Source organism: Dipodomys merriami, unplaced genomic scaffold (genome assembly GCF_024711535.1).
Source record: "Dipodomys merriami isolate MVZ:Mamm:240054 unplaced genomic scaffold, mDipMer1.0.p SCAF_22, whole genome shotgun sequence".
Lineage (NCBI taxonomy): Eukaryota > Metazoa > Chordata > Mammalia > Rodentia > Heteromyidae > Dipodomys > Dipodomys merriami.
Window position 1 is genome coordinate 24,766,413 of NW_027203604.1, and position 19,514 is coordinate 24,785,926.

Below are 19,514 nucleotides of genomic sequence, written 5' to 3' on the forward strand. Positions count from 1 at the left end.
GCCCTGCAGCAAGATTATGTAACCTTTTGCCTTTTCTTATGGAGACTTTTTGCTATAAAAGTTTGTTATCCTCTGCATTAAATCGCACTCAGCACTCAGCACTCAGCATCCACTCCTAATGTGTGTGAGTTGTCTGTTTGCCATCTCCCCATCCTATTCCAGGTTCCTCCCCTAGGTATCCTCCGTCGTCCCGACAGAACCCGGTCCGCGGCATGAAGCAAATGGTATTTTGCAGACATTGGGCAAACCAGTATGCCATCTACTCAACAGGGCTAGTCCAGATGGGCACAAAGGGCCTGTGTTCTTCATAACAAGAAACAAGACCCAGAGGTTTCTCACCAGACCAAAGCTGCCCCAGGAGCAGAAAGAAGCCCCCACCAACAGCCTGCTGGGACAGCCTCCATGAGCCTCAGTTCTGCAAGTGGAGTTCAAAGGGAACAGTGGCCCAAAAGGCACCCTGTGACTTCAAAAGGCAAGAAGGAAATCAAGATGTATTGCCAAGAGACATTGAACTGAAGGCAGTTCTGCCATGGAGCAGTGGCAGATTTCTAAGCCAGTGGTGAACATCGTAATTAATGACAGCTCAGCTCTATAAGACAGTCTCAGTCCTGGCCTTGCTTCCCAGAACAGCAGGAAAGAGAACCAGGAAGCTGGAAGTCTTTAAATCTGAGCACAGAAAACAAACATGGGCCTCGGCCCATGTTCAATGGCTCATCTGGAAGGATGAGTCCTCCACCTCACTGAGACCTAGAGCACAGGGATTAAGATGGGAAGTGGCCAGTCTGCAGATCACAGCAGAATGGCAAGCAGAACTTATGCTGGAAGAACATAAACAGTGGCCCTCAAAGGGATGAGACAGTAGACAGAGGGATGAGTAATGAGAACAGCCCTGTGCTGTGTCACAATACCAGCATTTAGGGGCAGACCACTCAACAGCTCCAATCTACAGCTCACTCTCTATCCTTCTCCCTGCCTGCTGTCAATCAGCAACAATCTGCTACAGGGACCAGAGTGGGACAAGACTGTTCAGCCATGATAGGATTCTAGCCCTAAATCTCAGTGCACTCCCACTGATTACCATTATCTAAAAGGAATGATTATCCCCCAAAGCAGTAACTTCCTCAGCATACACTGAGTCCTGAAAGAGGGATAGACACTGGATCTCCACTGTTGGAATTTTCCACAAAGGTTAACTAACTTGTGCTTTTGTTTGAATAACAAGTTGAACAATTCAGCTCTATTTCCCTCCCACGGTCAAAATACCATGATAAACCTGGGCAGTGTGGAACAAAAGCTCCTGCTCCCATTCAGAAAGAGAGATAAAAAAACCCAAACGAGGAGCTGAGGCTGCCTGCCAGAGGCAGGACCACAGCAGAAGCCAGCTGCCAAAGGAGTGAGATAAGGGCAGCAGCCCACCGACCTGAGGTTCAAGCCCATGGTCTGGTCCAATCTCTCCCCTCTCCACAGCTTCCCCAGCAACTTCTGAAAAGACAACTATGGGCCTTTCACTACAGACCAAACAAATACCATGTACAACTGACGACGATGACAATGACAAAGCCAAGTTTCCTGATCTTTGAAGCCATTCTGCCCCTTCCTGAGCCCAGTCATACGAACTCAGTCCTGCTGGTCTGAGCTGCTAAAGTTCCAAGGCATACTTCAGCTTCATTCCTTTCTGGCCTCACAGATTCAAGTTCAAGTCACAGGAAAACCAGAGTGCAATGGTCCTGTAGCTGCCTGTGCCCACAGTGTAGGCTGAGTCCTGAACCCTGAGGATCCATTGCTCTCCATCTTCCAGCTATCTCGCAGGATGCCAAGTCTCATACAGATGGATTTAATGCCACAACTGTATTTCTTCCAATGCTGGGCAAGCTAGGACCAGCAGGCCTAGAGAACTAGGCAAGGGACACCACTTTCCAACTTGCTTGCACATTGCTGATCCATATTCCAGAAAGCTAATCCTCATTGCTCCTTTGGAATTGAAGCAGGGCATGAGGACCATGTGGATTGGATCAGCCTCCAATCACTCCTGGGGTGCCTAGCACAGGACTGGAATTTATGGAGCCATCTATGGGCCAGCAGGTACAAGGTGAGTAATTTTTCAAAGCCAGTGCTTTTACATCACCACATGGCAGGTCTTATCTGAGCACCTTTTATAGTGCAGACAGACAAATTTCACATAGCCAATAATCATTCCTGCAGAATTTCAATGACTTTATAGCCCTAATTTCAAACAAATGATGCTATGGATAGAGAAACGGAAAGGTACTTGGCATGGAGATGTCTTGGCACCTGATAAACTAGCTGGATTTGAGGCACAGCACAAGGGTCAGAGACTTTGTGGTACCCCAAGCCTTCAGCTCTCCTGAAAGAATAGACTCTTCACCATCCAAATGGGGGCAGCTCAGGAAGTAGCAGTGAGGTGGGGACAGCTGACAAGGGCCAAGGTGATGGACAGGCACTAGCTCTCCTCGAGACTGGGACATGATTTATGAACAGTAGCCTGGTGTGTGCTGGGCACAGCATGCAAGGCCAGCAAGAGTCACCAGGGAGAAGCAGTGGGAAAAGCAGCAGGCTTAGTGCAGACCAAACTTGATATATACTGGGTAAGAAGAGGCTTCTCTGACCCTCGGTTTCCTTTTCAATGCTGCCAGTATGGGATATATTCACAGAGCACCTGCCAAGTACCAGCAGAGGCTGAGAGAAAACACACAGTGCCCACTACATCTCTCTCACAGATGCTATGTGCCTTTTTTTTCCTGAGCCAGATCTCTGTTGATGCTAGGGCAACTGCACACATTCAGCAGCCTCAATAAATCCAGTCTTGAGAAATCCAAACTGGGTTTCACTGGGTAAACACAAGGTACCAGCTATGATCCTTCTGGAAGCTCCAGAGAGGATCTATTTTCTGATTTCCATCAGCAAGAGACACCCACATCCCTAGGGTCAGGGACCCTTTCCACCATCCACACAGTTGGCAGTCGCTGGGGCAGGCCTTCCTCCCCACCTCCCTGAGGTACTTGGCCCACCCAGACAACCCAGGATCATCCTTGGCCACAACACAACTGACAGGCAAACTCATAGTCATACATTCCCACCAGCACAGCAGCAGCCAAACTTCAGATTAGCAGATTTTGGGTGTGAATAAGATGACCAGGATCATTTGGACAGAGCAGAAGGCAGCCCCACAAGTTTAGCTCACTCACTTGGCCCTCACTTCCTTCTCCACTTCCAGGTCAACTAGAGCTTCCTGCAGCTTCTCCTGGTGGCCCAGCTCCTCTGTGAGAAACCTATCCACTTTACCTCATCTTCCTATAGGACTGGCAAGAGTCACTCCAACAGCCACACCGTAACGAGGCACCAGGAACTAGTTCAGCTGGAGGCAGCACAGCCACATCATGGTGCATTTCCTGCTGGGAGTCAGTTCAGCTAGCAATCCACCCTGGGCAGCCACAGCAGCTCAGACTTCATGTTTCTCATGACAACTGCATGCTACATCCTGCTCCTGCATAGCTTCCGTTTCAGATCCTGTGGGAGGCAGGCATAGAGGACAGGGGACAGTAAGCTCTAGGAGACAGGACAACTGCTTCTGCAAGTTGAAAAGCCAGGAGAAGCTGAGATCTGAGGATTGCAATTTGCAAAAAGTTGAAAGTAAAGGTGTAGCTCAAGTAATATAGAGCACTAACTAGCCTTGAGCAAAAAAGCTATGCAAGAGACCCTGAGTTTAAGCACCGGTATACCCATGCACCTTCTCACCTTCTCTCTCTCTCTCTCTCTCTCTCTCTCTCTCTCTCTCTCTCTCTCTCTCTCTCTCTCTGTTTCTCTCTCTCTCTCTCTCTTTCTCTCTCTGTTTTTCTCTCTCTCTGTTTCTCTCTCTCTTTCACACAATCAAAGCAGAAAAGAATGGAGGCATGAGTCACAGGGTAGGTCAACTGATAGCAACTGTGAAGCCCTGAGTTATAACTTCACAACTACCAAAAATGAATAGATAAAAAATAAATGAATGTCATACAAGCAACAACAATCTTGTGCCAGCTTTTCCCAGGACCAGTGACCTCTCAGTTCAGTCACCACAGGTGACTACAGAAGCCTACCCTGCCTGCACCGAGTGCCTCTAGGTAACACCTTTGTCATCCACTTCTAGAGCATCTCTGTCCACTACACACCTGAAGCCATGTCTGTGGTAACTCACTATCATCCAGCCCTCAGTTCCCTAACAGTATGATGTGCCTATCACCCAAGATACCTCCTTGCCTCTTAAGTCTGCTGCTGCTCATAATCAGCACACATATACAACTGTAAGGACAGGACAGATTTTACTGCATCTCTCACCTTGGGATTCAACAAGTCACTGAATAGGATGGGTAGAAAACTAAGACCAAGTAGTCAGCCAATCAACAAGCCCAATGCAGCTACCCCTGCCTAGGTACCTGGTCAAGTCAGGAGAACAAAATGACACAGAGGACAAATCTGGCTGTCTACACAAATTCTGAGGAGGACCAAGGGCTGCAGAGGGAGAGATAAAAGTCAGGGAGAAGATGACAAAGAAGGCAAATGGGGAAGGAAAATGCCAGCAGCTGAAGGAACAGGGGATGTAGGGAATCAGCTGGCCAGACTTCCAACAGAGGGTGAATCCTTTCCTTCAGACAACAGAAGCGACAGGAAGGATCTAAAGGCATATCAGTCCAGCAAAGCAGCACAGCCTGCATGCAGGTCAGGTGGCCTGACATAGAGACCCAATTCAGTTGTGTTCTGGCAGTTCAACTCTTGTTAGGGTTATACGCTCTACTGCATATTATCTTTGATAGCTTTTTACCCCTCAGGTTTCTATGGATTTTCTGTTACTAGTGTGTGAGCCTCCCAGAGTACTTGCTGTGCTCCACTGGCCTGCACAGTACCTGTGCACTGTCTCACTGATACACAGGGACAATCAGCTAATGTTATCACATTCCGAATAGTGCACATGCATTCCCAGCTAAGAAAGGCCTGGGGTGGCAGGAGAGCAGCCACCAGCTTCTGCAGGACGCACATGTAGGCTGATGTGAGGAAACACACCTTGACTTTCTGCTTGAGGTCTGCTTCTTGCTTCTTAGATGGCCTGCAATTCCTTGACCTTCTGATTTGCTTCTTGTCATTGTCTATGGAAAGGAGAGTGTCACATGCAAGGCCAGCCCCCGGCATGAACCATACATGCCTGCTTCAGGGGTATGCCAAGTCCTGAAGTAGCCTCTATGCCAGCACTGCGGCCTCAGTATCCTCATCTGCATGGGACAATGGGTGAGCCTGTGCAGTCCTGGTATGGCTACAGATAGCAAGGGCCCACTGAGACCTGTGTACTCCTCTCCTCCAAGGACAAAATGCTCCTCAGATAATAACTGCTCTAGACAGGGCTAGCTTTTTGGGGAAAGCACATGGCCTTCCACAAGTCACATGCCTGATTTGGTGTGCCTTCTGCCTCTAGAATGCCTTTCCCAGCCAATGGCACTGGACCCAGGAGAAATTAATGGTCATTGTAATCCTTCTCTGTAATCACACTCTAAGGGCCACTGCACTTCAAGACAGAGGAAAGGAAGGAGCTCCAGTTCTAGCTCAGAAATAGTAAGATGCTACCCTGTCTGACACTTAGTGTCCTGGCTTCAGAGACCTCAATGTGTATCTCTCCTGCAATGTGTGGATGAGGACAGCACAGGAGGACCACAAGGCAGAGTCCCTCCCCAGTGCATCAGGTCCAGCTCCTGCTTCTCAGACAGTAGGCATGTCACTTGTGCCTCCTGGTCCAGCATGTACCACTGCACCTCTGAGACTGCTTTTTCAATGCATTGACGGTCTGAAAACAGAGGGGCACCAATGTACCCCTCACTGAGGCCCAGTGTGTACAGACTAGTAGATGCAGCTTCCACAGGAAGTAGAACCAACAGTATGGGATCATCACTTCCCCTCTGCTACCTGGAGGTAGAGATAGAGTTCCTTTTCTTGGGGAATTCATGCTAGCTATACAAAACCAATTCCTTGGGGGAGGTTCCCAGCCTGGGACTGGCCTTGTCTGCTACAAGCTGACAGATGTGGGCACAGCTAGGCTACAAAGAAAGCTGGTTCCACTGAGGGGCTCTGGAGCAAAAGGTGCCTCCAACCAGGATGGAGCTGACCTGAGGCCTGGTAGCCTCCATGCCTGGTACCTTCCAGCATTCCTGACCACCATGTACCCACTTCAACACCTTGTCTCTTATCTGTAGACCCTCTGCCTTGAGCTCTCTCCCTGTGCTGTCTTCCAACAGTACATAATGAAGTAACCCAGAAAATTCCTCTCTGGAACACTGGACATAGGACACTTATGTCATCCTTGAGACTATGCTGTGAACGCCATCCAGACTGGAAAGCTGAAAGATGGCTTCAGGGACAGAACTGCCAAGCTGGCAAGCTGGGCCAGAAGCTACTGGGTAAACAGAGCACTCAAAAGGAGGGCAGTCCCAGAGCAGCTAACCATTCAGCAGCCTCCAGAACAATGTGTATCCATCTGAAGCAACCTTCACTCTGGGGCCTATCTGGGCCAACAGTTCCTATGACACCTGAGGGAAGTCCATACTGGCCAGGCTATGAGAACAGGCAGACCAGCTGCATAAACAAGCATGCAAATAAGACCTGACATCACAACACAGAACAAGCACACAGAGGGCAAGGCACTGGACCCAGCCAGCAGCCTCACCACAGTGATGCTGGGTAGTGTGGGCCAAAGTATCTCAGCACCCCCTGCAAAGAGGCCACAGATTTTTTTCCCTATCCTCGACAACCCAATGGAACACAGCAACACTGTTCCCTATACACTCTGGGAAGGAACACAGGAGTGATCTCCCCCTCTGTCACAACAGTGCACGTTGATTTATCCCGCAGAGGACAGAGGTATTAAGCCATGTCCAACAAGGAGCATGTCTCACTGGATTCAGGAAAACACTCAGGCACTGGACACTGTGAGGGAGGACAGTGTCATAGGGGGCTGGGGCCAGAGCTTCATATTGAGGAGAACCATAAACTGGGTAAAGGACAATGCAACCACAGGCAGGCTCTGACTCAGGACTGAACAGCCACAGGGGCTTCTCTTTGCCCCACCTCTTCACTTTACTGAGGATATGCAAGGCTACCCACCATCACAGAGTAGCACACGGGGCCAGGGATACAGAGCCCAGGGCAGCCAGTACAGGGCAGGAGCCAAACTTCCCTAAAAGTTGGTCCCACCCTGAGTCTCCTGTCAATGCTTTCAGTAGATAGATGAAGAAACAACTTTAACAAGGTACTGGTGCTACAGAGGCAAAAATAACCTGCAGTCTGCTCTGAGTCTATCAAATGGAGAAAGCTCATGGAAACAGAATGCCAACCATGTGAATCAGACCAGCATATTCCCTAGCAGCACTCATCCGTTTCCTCTAGGCACCAGTGATCTTCAACACCACACAGAGGGACATGAAAGGTCGAGGAGAAGGCGGTTTGAGCTGCCACCAATGCCAACAGGCTGTTTCTAAAACGTATGGATGAAGCCAAGCCTTCCTTTGGATCACTTCATTCACACCCTGGTTTGAAGACATTTTCTGATGCATGAGATGCTAAAAGAACTTGCTGGTAATCAAAGAAATACAAATTCAGAGGAACCCTCTCACTGGCATCTTCTAGAAAAAAGGTAACCAAGTTTCTAGAACACATGAACTTGCTGCCGGCAGGCCTCCAGGTGTTCCGGGTTAATATCTCCTTGTAAATCCTCCGTGGTTTCTTCTACACCCGTGAAGTTTGGCAAGGTTACACAGTTTGCATTGCTGCACAATTGCGCCTGCAGGGCTCTGCCACAGTTGCAAACATTCAGACATGGAAGCCAGATATGCTTCTCCCCTGTCCCCATAGGACACTGCCAGCTGACTGGGAATATCTGCTTCCTGTTCTTCTCACCTGAGTGCTACTGATTACAGCTTTTACGATAAGGTAGCTAAAACAATAGAATGGAAGAAAGACAGCCTCTTCAGTAAATCGTGCTGGCAAAATTGGTTAACTACTTGTAGAAAACTAAAGCTAGATCCTTCTATATCACCCTGCACCAGAATCAACTCCAAATGGATCAAAGACCTCGAAGTCAAAGCAAACACTCTGAAAACATTACAGGGTGGAATAGGAGAAACCCTAGGTCTCCTTGGCTCAGGCCGAAATTTTCTGAATAGAGACCCGGAAACAACAAATCAAAGAAAGGTTGGACAAATGGGATTGCATGAAGTTGCAGAGCTTCTGCACGGCAAAGGACATAGCTAGCAAGATCAATAGAAAGCCCACGGATTGGGAGAAGATCTCCACTAGCCATACAACAGACAAGGTTCTCATATTTAAAATATACTTGGAACTCAAAAAATTAAATCCCCCAACAACAAATCCTCAAAGAAACAACTGCCCAATAAATAAGTGGGCTAAAGACTTAAAGAGAAACTTCTCTGAAGAAGAAAGAAGGATGGCCAATAGACACATGAAGAAATGCTCAACCTCCCTAGCCATAAAAGAAATGCAAATCAAAACAGCATTGAGATACCACCTCACTCCAGTTAGAATGGCAAAAATCAAGAACTCTAACAACAACAGATGCTGGAGGGGATGTGGACAGAAGGGAACCTTACTTCATTGTTGGTGGGAATGTAAACTTGTTCAACCACTTTGGAAAGCAGTATGGAGGTTCCTCAAAAGACTTCACATAGAGCTCCCCTATGACCCAGCAATTCCATTTTTGGGCATTTACCCAAATGTTCACAAACAAGACCACACAAAAGCTACCAGCACAACTATTCATGGCAGCATTATTTACTATAGCTAAGATATGGAACCAACCCAGATGCCCCTCAGTAGATGAATGGATCAAGAAAATGTGGTATATATACACAATGGAATTCTATGCCTCCATCAGAAAGAATGACATTGCCCCATTTGTTAGGAAATGGAAAAACTTGGAAAAAATTATATTAAGCCAGGCCAAAAGAAACATAGGTCCCATGGTTTCCCTTATTTGCAATATCTAGTATATGTATGAGTCAAGCGGAAAAGGTCAGATAATATGATGTTAGGAAAATGAACCCTTAGATATGTATTCTAATGTTTTTTTCCTTTCATGCATTTGTTTCTAATGCATTTATAAGATTATCTCTTTGTAGCGTTGTATGTCCTTCCCCCCACAATATAATCCCTGCTTTCACTATATTTGATGTCAGTATAACTTGTAGAGGAGGTGGGGAAAAACAAGTCATTTAAGGATACAGGTGGACCTGTTGCAACAATGAGAAGTACAAGTTTTCATGTCAAAAACGAACTTTACAATGTTGGTGCGAGGGGGGGGAAGGCGGGGAGGATTGGGTGGGGGGTGCGGGGAGAGGCTGGGAAGGGATGTGAAGGGTAAACAAAGGAGGAGGCTGCAATGCTTGATAAGAAATGTACGCATTAACCTGCCCATGTAATTGTAACCCCTCTGTACAGTGTGTTCACTAAAAATAAAAATAATTAAAAAAAGAAATGCACTCATTATCTTGCCCATGTAATTGTAACCCATCTGTACAGTATTTTCACAATAAAAAATAAATAAATGAAAAAAGAAAAGAAAAAAAAAAAGAAAATACTCCGTGGTTTCTTCTACACCCGGGAAGTTTGGCAAGGTTACGCAGTTTGCATTGCTGTACAATTGCGCCTGCAGATCTCTGCCATGGTTGCAAACATTCAGACGTGGCAGCCAGATATACTTGTCCCCATAGGACACTGCCAGTTGACTGGGAATGTCTGCTTCGGGTTCTTCTCACCTGAGTGCTACTGATTACAGCTTTTATGGCTACACTCTACTCAACCTGAGGAATAAGTTGAACCTCTACTTATGTCACTTTGTTAAAGTTTTGAGACCCAGACCTCAGTTGTGTGGGACACGACCCACATCCACCCATTGCTATGGATGGAATTGCATATATCAGGCTCTAAGTAGTCCACCGTTGTGTTCTGCAGAATGACCTCTGCCGGTGACATGTAGAATCAGGTTCTGAGTTCTTGCAACAGAACAGCGTTTCATTACTTTCAAGTCTTCTTAGGAAGCATTCCAGATTCTGGCAGCCTGCAGGCTGCCAGGTCTTCCGGGTTCATATCTCCTTGTAAATCCTCAGTGGTTTCTTCTACTCGCCTGATGTTTGGCAATGTTATTCAGTTTGCATTATTGCACAAGTGTGCCTGCAGAGTTCTGCAGTGGTTGCAAGTACCCAGAAGTGGCAGCCATTTGTGCTTGTCCCCCTAGGTTGCTGCCAGCTGACTGGGAATATCTGCTTCCCTTTCATCCCACCTGATTGTTACTGATTAGAGCTTTTACCACTACACTCTCTTCACTCTGAGGAGTAAGGAGAACCTCTACTTATGACACTGTGTTGAAGTGTTGAGAAGCAGACCTCAGTTGTGCCTGCAGAGCTCTGCCATGTTTGAAAACATTCAGACATGGCAGCCAGATATGCTTGTCCCTGTCCCTGTAGGACACTGCCAGCTGCCTGGGAATATCTGCTTCCTGTTCTTCTCACCTGACTGCTACTGATTAAAGCGTTTACGGCTACACTCTACTCAAACAGAGTATTAAGTTGAACTTCTACTTATAGCACTCTGTTAATGTTTTGAGAACCAGACCTCTGTTGTGTGGGATGGGACCAACCTCCATCCATTGCTCTGGATGGCACTGGATATATTAGGCTCTAAGTAGTCCACCGTTGTGTTCAGCAGAATGACCTCTGCCGGGAACATGCAGAATCAGGTTCTGAGTTCTTGCAATAGAAGTGCGTTTCACTACTTTTAAGTCTTCTTAAGAAGAATTCCAGATTCTGGCAGCAGGCGGGCTGCCAGGTGTATTAGGTTCATATCTCCTTGTAAATCCTCAGTGGTTTCTTCTACATGCCTGAAGTTTGGCAATGTTCCTCAGTTTGCATTACTGCACAATTGCACCTGCAGAGTTCTGCAGTTGTTGCAAGCACTGAGACGTGGCAGACATTTGTGTTTGTCCCCCTAGGATGCTGCCAACTGACTGGGAATATCTGCTTCCTGTTCTTCCTACCTGAGTGTTACTGATTAGACCTTTTACCACTACATTTTCTTCACCCTGAGGAGTAAGTAGAACCTCTACTTATGATACTGTGTGGAAGTTGTGAGGAGCAGGCTTCAGTTGTTTTGGTCGTGGCCACTGTCCATCCATTACAATGGACGTCACTGGACATATCAGGCTCTAATTAGTCCACGGTTGTGTTCAGCGGAATGACTTCTGCTGGGAACACTCAGAATGAGGTTCTGTTTCATTACAACAAAAGAGTGTTTCACTACTTTCAAGGCTTCTTAGGGAGAATTCCAGAATCTTGCTGCCAGCAGGCCTCCAGGTGTTCCGGGTAAATACCTCCTGGTAAATCCTCCGTGGTTTCTGCTACACACCTCAAATTTGGCAATGTTACTCAGTTTGCATTCCTGCACAATTGCACCTGCATAGTTCTGCAGTAGTTGATAGCACTCAGAAGTGGCAGTCATTTGTGCTTGTCCACCTAGGATGCAGCCAGCTAACTGGGAATATTTGCTTCCCGTACTTCCCACCTGAGTGTTACTATAAGAGCTCTTCCCACTACATTTTCTTCATCCTGAGGAGTAAGTAGAACCTCTACTTATGACACTGTGTGGAAGTTTTGAGAAGCAGACCTCAGTTGTTTGGGATGTGGCCACTGTCCATCCATTCCTATGGACGGCACTGGATATATCAGGCTCTAATTAGTCCATGGTTGTGTTCAGCCGTATGACCTCTGCCGGGAACACTGAGAATGAGGTTCTGAGTTATTGCAACAGAAGAGCGTTTCACTACTTTCAAGGTTTCTTAGGAAGAATTCCAGAATCTTGCTGCTGGCAGGCCTCCAGGTGTTCTGGGTTAATATCTCCTTGTAAATCCTCCATGATTTCTTCTACATCCGTGAAGTTTGGCAAGGTTAGGCAGTTTGCATTGATGCACAATTGAACCTGCAGCGCTCTACCTCAGTTGCAAACATTCAGAGGTGACAGCCAGATATGCTTGTCCCTGCCAACTTAGGACAATGCCAGCTGACTGGGAATATCTGCTTCCCGTTCTTCTCACCTGAGTACCACTGATTACAGCTTTTATGGCTACACTCTACTCAACCTGAGGAGGAAGTTGAACCTCTACTTATGGCACTCTGATAAAGTTTTGAGAACCAGACCTCTGTTGTGTTGAACGCGAACAATGTCCATCCAGTGCCATGGATGGCACTGGATTTATTAGGCTTTATGTAGTCCACCGTTGTGTTCAGCCGAATGACCTCTGCCGGGAACATGCAGAATCTGGTTCTGAGTTTTGCAACAGAAGTGGGTTTCACTACTTTCAAGTCTTTTGAAGAAGAATTCCAGATTCTGGCAGCAGGCGGGCTGCCAGGTGTTTTAGGTTCATATCTCCTTGTAAATCATCAGTGGTTTCTTCTACACACATGAAGTTTGGCAATGTTCCTCAGTTTGCATTACTGCACAATTGCACCTGCAGAATTCTGCAGTGGTTGAAAGCACTCAGAAGTAGCAGACATTTGTGCTTGTCCCCCTAGGATGCTGCCGGCTGACTGGGAATATCTGGTTCCCCTTCTTCCCACCTGAGTGTTACTGATTAAAGCTTTTACCACTACACTCTCCTGAACCTGAGGAGTAAAGAGAATCTCTACTTATGACACTGTGTGGAAGTTTTGCATAGCAGACCTCAGTTGTTTGGGACGCAGCCATTCTCCATCCTTTACTATGGACGGCACTGGATATATCAGGCTCTACTTAGTCCACGGTTTTTAGAAACAGACCTCAGTTGTTTGGGATGCGGCCACTTTCCATCCATTCCTATGCACAGCACTGAATATATCAGGCTGTAATTAGTCCACGGTTGTGTTCAGCCTAATGACCTCTGCCAGGAACACTCAGAATGAGGTTCTGAGTTATTGTAACAGATGAGCGTTTCACTACTTTCAAGACTTCTTAGGAAGAATTCCAGAATCTTGCTGTCGGCAGGCCTCCAGGTATGCCGGGTTAATATCTCCTTGTAAATCATCCGTGGTTTCTTCTACACCCAGGAAGTTGGGCAAGGTTATGCAGTTTGCATTGATGCACAATTGCACCTGCAGAGCTCTACCGCAGTTGTACACATTCAGACGTGGCAGCCAGATATGCTTGTCCCATATCCCCATAGGACATTGCCAGCTGACTGGGAATATCTGCTTCCTGTTCTTCTCACCTGAGTGCTACTGATTACAGCTTTTATAGCTACTCTCTACTCAACCTGAGGAGGAAGTTGAACCTCTACTTATGGCACTCTGTTAAAGTTTTGAGAACCAGACCTCAGTTGTTTGGGACATGACCAGTGTAGGTCCATTACTATGGATGGCACTGGATATATCAGGCTTTAATTAGTTTACGGTTGTGTTCAGCCGAATGACCAGTGCCAAAACACTGGGAATGAGGTTCTGCATTATTGCAACATAAGAGCGTTTCACTACTCTCAAGGCTTCTTAGGAAAAATTCCAGAACCTTGCTGCCGGCAGACCTCCAGGTGTTCCCGGTTAATATCTCCTTGTAAATCCTCCGTGGTTTCTTCTACACCCATGAAGTTTGCCAAGGTTACACAGTTTGCAATACTGCACAATTACGCCTGCAGAGCTCTGCTGCGTTTGCAAACATTCAGACGTGGCAGCTAGATATGCTTGTTCCCTGTAGGACACTGACAGGTGACTGGGAATATCTACTTCCCGTTCTTCTCACCTGATTGCTACAGATTACGGCTTTTACGGTGACACTCTACTCAACTGGAGGAGTAAGTTAAACCTCTACTTATGGCACTCTGTTAAAATTTTGAGAAACAGACCTCAGTTGTTTGGAATGCAACCAATATCCATCCATTGCTATGGATGGCAGTGGATATTTCAGGCTATAAGTAGTCCACTTGTGTACAGCCGAATGACCTCTGCTGGGAACATGGAGAGTCAGTTTCTGAGTTATTGCAACAGATCAGCCTTTTAATACTTTCAAGTCTTCTTAGGAAGAATTCCAGATTTTGGCAGCTGGTTGGCTGCCTCGTGTTATGGGTTCATATCTCCTTGTTAATCCTCAGTGGTTTCTTCTACACGCCTGAAGTTTGGCAATGTTACTCCTTTTGCAATACTACACAATTGTGCCTGCAGAGCTCTGCAGTGGTTGCAAGCAGTGAGAAGTGGTCGCCATTTGTACTTGTCACCCTAGGATATTGCCACCTGACTGGGATTATCTGTTTCCCGTTCTCCCCATCTAAGTTTTACTGATTAGAGCTTTTAGGACTACACTCTCTTCACCTTGAAGAGTAAGTTGAACCTCTACTTATGATACCGTGTTGAAGTTTTGAGAAGCAGACCTCAGTTGTTTGGGACGTCGGCCATTGTCCATCCATTAGTATGGATGGCCCTGGTTATATCAGGCTCTAATTAGTCCACAGTTGTGTTCAGTTGAATGACCTCTGCCAGGAACTCTGAGAATGAGGTTCTGAGTTATTGCAACATAAGAGCATTTCACTACTTTCAAGGCTTCTTCAGAAGAATTCCAGAATCTTGCTGCCGGCAAGTCTCCGTTAATTCCGGGTAAATATCTCCTTGTAAATCCTCCATGGTTTTTTCTACACCCGTGAAGTTTGGCATGGTTACACAGTTTGCATTGTTGCACAATTGCACCTTTTTCTCCATTGTGGAAGGAGTGGAGCGTCTCATTTTGGAAGTCTAAAATTGTCTGAAGGTCACCAAATTCTGAGTGGTCTATTTTGTCATTTTCATCCTGAGCTGGCTAACACTGGTCAGCTCTCCCAGATTTGGAAGAAAAAAATTGGACTGGTCTCTGTGTACAGTGTGAGAGGCATTAAGCCCTGATGGATGCAGACCAGAGTTGCCTGGGATAGAAAAATACAGTCTATTTCTATTTAGAGGCTTTTCTCTCCTTGGGGAAGGTGTAGAGCACTCAAAATTGTTTTAGGATCCCCAAGTTTGAGAGCTCTTTCTTGTTATTTGCATCCTCTACTCCCTAAACCTCCCCATTTCTCCCAATAATTCAAAGAAAACTTTTGAACTATGGCTTGTAATACCGAGAGGGGCTGTGAACCATGCCAGGATGCACATAGGAGCTGCTACAGATGGAAATATGGGGTCTATTTCTCTTTGGTGGCTTGTCCCTTTATTGTGGAAGGTGTAGAGTATTCACAACTGAGGTGCCAAAAAACAGTTCTGTTTTAAGGTCCTCAAGTTCTCAGGGCTCTATCTTGTCGTTTTCATCCTGAGCTCCCTAACACTGCTCATCAATCCCAGAATTGCAAGAAAAAAATTGGGACTGATTAATGGGGACAATGCAAGGAGGTTTAAGTCCTGCTAAGTTGCAGACCGAAGATGCATGGGATAGAACAATGCTGTCTAACTCTCCTTAGTGCCCTGTCTTTCCTTTGTGGAATGTGTAGAGCATTCACAACTTAGTCACCGTAGAACAATTATGTTTTAAGGCAGCGAAGTTCTGAGTGCTGTATCTTGTTTTTGCATCCTGAGTTCCCAAACACTTTTGACCTCTCCCAGACGTAAAAGGAAAAAAATTGCACCTGTTATTTTAGACAGAATGAGGCACTTTCAACATTGCTAGGCTGCACAGCAGAGCTTCTTGGGAAAGATGGGTGCTGTGAATTTCTCTTTGGAGGCATGTCTCTTCCTTGGGGAAGGTGTAGAGCCCTCCTTCCTTGGGGGCCTTAAGACTGTTCTAAGGTACCCATATTCTGAGTACTTTATCTTGTCATTTGTACCTGAGCTCCCTAACACTGGTCACCTATCCCAGAGTTGGCAGAACAAAGTTTGGACTGTTTACTGTGGATAGTGCAAGGGGCATTAAGCCCTGCTTGGATTCAGAACACAGTTGCGCAGGAGAGAACGATGCTTTCTATTTCTACTTAGTGGCTTGTCTCTCTTTTGGGAAAAGTTTAGAACACTCAGAACTTGGAGATCTTAAACCAATTTTTGTTTATGGTTCCCAAATTCTGAGAGCTTTGTTGTTTTTTTGCATCCTGTGCTCTCAAACCCTCAACAACTCTCCCAAAAGTGTAAGGAAAAAATATTGACTTGAAGATGGTGACACCAAGAGGGCCTTTGAACAATGCCAGGATGCCCACAGGGGCTGCCAGAAACCTAATGAGGTTGTCTATTTCTTTTTGGGAGCTGGTCACTCCTTTTTGGAAGTTATAGAGCATTCAGAACTTTGGGGCCATTAAACAATTCTGTGCTCTATCTTGTCGTTTTCTTCCTGAGCTCCCTAACACTGGTCAGCTCTCACTGAATTTTAAGGAATAAATTGGGACTTGTTACTGTGGAAACTGTAATGGGCTTTAAGCCCTGCTAGGATGCAGACCGCAGTTGCCCGTGATTGAAAGATGCTGTCTATTTCTCTGTAGTGGCTTGTACCTCCTTTGAGGAATTGTAGAGCATTCAGAACTTGGGCACCATAAAATATTGTTTACCTCAACGAAATTCTGAGTGCTCTATCTTGTCGTTTACATCCTGAGATCTCAAAAACATTTCATCCCTCCCAGTGGTAAAGAAAAATTTGAATCTGTGATTGTAGACAGTATGAGACACTTTCTGTCTTGCTAGGATGCAGACCAGAACATCTTGGGAAAGATTGGTGCTGTCAGTTTCTCTATGGAGGCTGGTCCCTCCTTTGGGGAAGGTGTAAAGCCCTAATTGCTTGGGTCCTTAAAACTGTTTCAAGGTCCCCAAGTTCTGAATGCTCCATCTTTTCCTTTTTTAAAATTTATTTATTTTTATTGTTTCAATACTGTACAGAGGGGTACAATTACCTGGGCAAGGTGATGAATACATTTTTTATTATTTTTCTATGCTTTAATCTTTTTTAATTTTTATTGTGAAAAAACTGTACAGAGGAGATACAATTACATGGGCAAGATAATGAGCACATTTCTTATCAAGCATTGTAGCCTGCTCCTTTGTTTCCCCTCCCATCCCTTCCAAGCCTCCTGCCCACCCAAATATTCCCCACCCCCCATCAACGTTGTAAAGTTTTTTTTCGACATGAAAACTTGTACTTCTCATTGTTGCAATGGGTCCTCCTGTATCCTTATTTAAACTACTTGTTTTTTCCCTTCCCCTCCACAAATTATACCGACATCAAATACATGAAAGCAGGGGTATACTGTGGGGGAGGGACATACAAAGCAACAAAAAAATAATCATATAAATGCGTTAGAAACAAATGCATGAAAGAAAAATAAACATTTAAATACATATCTTAGGGTTCATTTTCCTAACATCACCTTATCTGACCTTTTCTGCTTGACTCATACATATACTAACTATTGCAATTGAGGGAAATCATGGGACCTATGTTTCTTTGGGCTTGGCTTACTTCATGTAATGTAATTTTTTCCATGTCTTTCCATTTCCTAACAAATGGACAACGTCGTTCTTTCTGATGGAGGCATAGAATTCCATTGTGTATATATACATTTTCTTGATCCATTCACCTACTGAGGGGCATCTGGGTTGGTTCCATATCTTAGCTATAGTAAATAATGCTGCCATGAACATAGTTGTGCTGGTAGCTTTTGTGTGGTCTTGTTTGTGAACATTTGGGTAAGTGCCCAAAAATGGAATTGCTGGGTCATAGGGGAGGTCCATGTAGAGTCTTTTGAGGAACATCCATACTACTTTCCAAAGTGGTTGAACAAGTTTACACTCCCACCAACAATGAAGTAAGGTTCCCTTCTGTCCACATCCCCTCCAGCATCTGTTGTTATTAGAGTTTTTGATTTTTGCCATTCTAACTGGGGTGAGGTGGTATCTCAATGTTGTTTTGATTTGCATTTCTTTTATGGCTAGGGAGGTTGAGCATTTCTTCATGTGTCTATTGGCCATCCTTCTTTCTTCTTCTGAGAAGTTTCTCTTTAAGTCTTTAGCCCACTTATTTATTGGGCAGTTGTTTCTTTGAGGATTTGTTGTTGGGGGATTTAATTTTTTGAGTTCCAAGTATATTTTAGATATGAGAACCTTGCCTGTTGTATGGCTAGTGAAGATCTTCTCCCAATCCGTGGGCTTTCTATTGATCTTGCTAGCTATGTCCTTTGCCAAGCAGAACTCTGCAACTTTATGCAATCCCATTTGTCCAACCTTTCTTTGATTTGTTGTGTTTCCGGGTCTCTATTCAGAAAATTTCGGCCTGAGCCAAGGAGACCTAGGGTTTCTCCTATTCCACCCTGTAATGTTTTCAGAGTGTCTGCTTTGAGTTCAAGGTCTTTGATCCATTTGGAGTTGATTCTGGTGCAGGGTGATATAGAAGGATCTAGCTTTAATTTTCTACAAGATTTCTACAATTTTGCCAGCACCATTTACTTAAGAGGCTGTCATTGTTCCATTCTATTATTTTAGCTCTCTTATCAAAGATTAGATGGCTATAGGTCTGTAGGTTCATTTCTGTGTTTTCAATTCTATTCCATTGGTCCTGAGGTCTGTCCTTATGCTAATACCAAGCTGTTTTGATAACTATGGCTTTATAGTACAGTTTGAAGTTTGGTATTGATATTCCTCCAGCAGTGTTCATTCCATTGAGGAGCGTTTTTACTATTAGGGGTCTTTTATTGTTCCATATGAATTTTTGGATTGCCTCTTCTATTTCCTTGAAGAATGATGGTGGAATTTTGATAGGTAACGCGTTGAATTTGTAGATAGTCTTGGGAGGTATTGCCATTTTCACGATGTTAATCTTTCCAATCCAGGAGCATGGGAGGTTTTCCCTTTTTTAAGTTCTGTGTTGATTTCCTTTTTCAAGATTTTAAAGTTTTCATCATAGAGGTCCTTCACTTCTTTGGTTAAGTCAATTCCTAGGTATTTTATTATTTGTGGGGCTATTACAAATGGAGTTGCTTTCCTAATTTCAGCCAGACTTTTCTCATTGTTGGCATATAGAAAAGCCATTGGTTTTTGGGGGTTAATTTTATACCCTGCTACTTTGCCAAAGTTTTGAATCAGCTTGAGTAATTTGGGAGTGGAGTCTATGGGATTCTTTAAGTACAAGATCATGTCGTCTGCAAAGAGAGAGAGTTTTATTTCTTGTTTCCCTATTTGGATCCCCTTTATGTCTGCATCTTGTCTTATTGCTGTAGCTAGACATTCTAATACTAGATAGAAGAGAATTGGAGATAGTGGACATCCTTGTCTTGTTTCTGAGTTAAGAGGAAATGGCTTTAGTCTTTCACCATTAAGTATAATGCTGGCTGTAGGTTTGTCATATACAGGCTTTATTGTACTGAGGAATGTTCCATGGATTCCTAATTTTTCCAAAACCTTCATCATAAAGGGGTGTTGGAACTTGTCGAATGCTTTTTCTGCATCTATTGAGATAACCATGTGATTCTTATCCTTGTCGCTGTGGATGTGATGAATAATATTAATTGATTTGAG